General features: G+C 43.4%; 1 pseudogene; it reads left to right on the forward strand.

The window, feature by feature from the left end:
* Positions 1–3180, forward strand: part of LOC113019578 (protein NLRC3-like) — a 576297-nt pseudogene that overhangs the window by 272241 nt on the left and 300876 nt on the right.

The following is a 3180-nucleotide window of genomic DNA, read 5'->3' on the forward strand; positions in this document are numbered from 1 at the left end:
TCTAACAGGGTTCCCCTCCAATATCGATTCTTTCTCCAAATCATTGAAGACACTTTCTGTTACAAGGGCCTCAAGCAGCTGTATAAGAATTTCTGGTGAGACCCTCCACACAAAGGTTGTCCGTACCCTGGCAAGCTCCTCCTCTACAGGAACAAGAAAGAGCTATAAATGTACATCTCACTCACTCTTTTAATAATCAGTGCCAAAGAATAATTAAGACATGATGCAACAGAGACATTAAAAATTCCCCATTTGCCCATGTGGGTGGTCTAGACCTTGAAGCTCAGGTCCTCTACCACAGGGCTGGGAGCTTGAGGGTCCTGTGCAGTATCTTAACTGTTCCTAGGACTGCGCTCTTCTCGAAAGACATCTCCAATTTTTTTCCTGTGATCTGCTGGAGCCACTCTCCTAGCTGGGGAGTCACTGCACCTAATGCTCAGATTACCACTGGGACCACTGTTACCCTCACCCTCCACATCTCCAGGAGCTCTTCTCTGAGCCCTTGGTACTCCTCCAGCTTCTAATGTTCCTTATTCCTGATGTTGCTGTCATTCGGTATCGCTACATCTATGACTACGGCCCTCTTGTTCTGCTTGTCTAGTACCACTATATCTGGTTGGTTAGTGTAGTGGAATTTTTGAGTGATGTCTGTACCACACATCTGCAATAAACATAAGATATTTTGCTCTGATGTAGCAAAACTATCATCTGTCTACAGTCAGTAATGAACACAATACAATAAAATCTCCTTAAGGATTATATAATCATGTATACACACACACTATAAAACTACACTGGGGTATTTATCAGTATGTTAAAGCATTTACCCAATATATTTGATATTTAGTCCAAGTATTCACATGTATATCATAAGATTATGCCCTTGCTGTGTTAACTTTTGAATGTGCCGTGACCTATTTTGATAAGCCAAAGCAAAGGGTTAATCAAGGTTACCCATCTGCGGATGACCCTTAGCCATAGTCTTGACTCTGTCCCTGGCCGTACCTGAGCCTGCACCTGCTGTTTTTGGCTGGAAGACAAGTGGAAAGATGCTCAGCACCAGCGGGTCGGGTTACTGGTCTCTATAATACTGCGCCAGAGGACACTCCGGTTCTCTGCTTTTTTCTGTCTGTCTCTGTGTGGCTCTGCTGTCTTTGCCTAAGACTCTACACCCCGGGGTTTGCTTTGCTTGCTTTGCTATCTGTTGTCTTGCTGTTTTCTGTATTTATTTTATTGCTGTCCATACGATTTGGTGTATTAAACAGTGTTCCAAGAATTCTGCTCTTTTCCAGAAGTCCTTTTTTACTGATTTAACTGATTGAAATTGGATCTATAAAAAACAAACAAACAAACAAAAAACTTGGAGCTCCACATCGTAGGTGGAATAAGGTTATCATGTTGGAATTAAAATTTGTGACCACATTAGCCATCATCATTTTGTTCGTGTATATCGGGAAGTCCCACAGGATCTTAGCTCAGACATTCTCCACCACCCTAGGGAGCATCTCCCATTTTGATCTCTGGACTTCCAGGCCATATGTGGCACGGATGTTTCTGTATACTCTGCTGGCCACTTGTTTATGGTGTTCCATGTATGCCCTGCCTGGTACCATCTTGTGCCCTGCTGTTATGTTCTGGATTCTCTCAGGGTCATCTTGACACAACCTACACCTGGGGTCTTGCCGGGTGATAGACCCCAGCCTCTATGGATCTTGTACTCAGAGCTTGTTCTTGTTCATGATTAGTGCCTCTGTGCTTTCTTTCAGTCCAGCTTTGTCCAGCCATTGGTAGGACGGCCAGTTTCTCTATTTGCCGGTGGTACAAATCATACCATGCAGGCGCCTGTCCTTCCATGCCGGAGCACACGGTATGACTTCATATTTCTCTCTCTTGATCATGTCTGTGGTAGGCTTAATTATCTAGGGGGGTTATCTAGGACCCTTACTGGATACAAAATTAAATTTCCTTTTGACTCCCGCTCTGAAGACATATAGTTTTGCAATATCCTACCTAGGGATGGGTATCGAAAACCGGTTCTTGTTGAGAACCGGTTCCCACTGTTTCAATTCCTTGGAATCGTTTGCCATTTTTGCAAACGATTCCCTTATCGATTCCAGTCGCCCCGAATGACGTCACCACGTTGCGGAGCGTCATTTACCTGGCAGGAAACACGGCGCCTAAGCGGCTCAAATGCTCAAAAGTTTGATTATACTTTATGAGAACCGATGACAACAGGGCAACTTGCAAAGTAGATATTTCATTTAAGGGAGGAAACACTACGAATATGCAAAAGCATTTGCTCACAAAACACGCGATGACACGCGTTTTTAATTCCGCTCCGGACTCGTGACTCTCAACCCAGCAGCAGCGCTAACGTTTGCACGTCCTCTCCCGTTAATGCGGCAGGTAAATAATCAACTAACAGTGCATATTATGTTAGCGCAATCTGCCTTATTACAAGACCTGCCATTACTGTACATGTAGGTGACCATGATGAGAGAGACAGACAGAGTCTGGCTGGCGCTCGCTGGCAGTTCTCGCTGCAGTCTACCGGTAGCGTCTCCTTTCAGGCCAGGATAGACTAATGTCACCGAGCAGTGTCTAAGTTTGTGGTCAAAGGCTTGCACCCATTTGCCACAGCAGATGCCCCCGATTTTTGGTAAGTGAATGTGTTTAATTGTAGGCAGGGACATTACTGGATATTCTTGTGTAATTGCCACAGAACAATTTATGTTATACTTTGTTATTGCTACAGAAGAATGTTGCAGCTTTAAGGCAGGGATGACTCCTGGAGTTGCTTTCTCACTGCATATGCTTTATTTCACAATCAGATCGATTCGATAACAAAAACATACAGCAGCTCCTCTCCTACTCCTAGCCCTTCGCTGCGGTGGAAAAAGAACGACTTCAATCCCCTTCAAGGAACATACGTACAAAATAGTTTTCCTGATACACCAATGGGGCGTTCAATGCCATCTTGTAAATATGAGTACTCTGGCAGAGTAACAGTTCAAATGAAAATACACCAGAACAACAAGCAAACAAAAAAGTGTGGGGTACCTTTGAACCAATGAACAAAGTATAAACAATTTATACTTTTTAACATAACCCGACCCCGTCAATATGTGATATGTCCTCACAAGAATATTTATTTTATTATTTTACATTTACAATTTTTTT

The sequence above is a fragment of the Astatotilapia calliptera genome, chromosome 3 (genome assembly GCF_900246225.1).
Source record: "Astatotilapia calliptera chromosome 3, fAstCal1.2, whole genome shotgun sequence".
NCBI lineage: Eukaryota > Metazoa > Chordata > Actinopteri > Cichliformes > Cichlidae > Astatotilapia > Astatotilapia calliptera.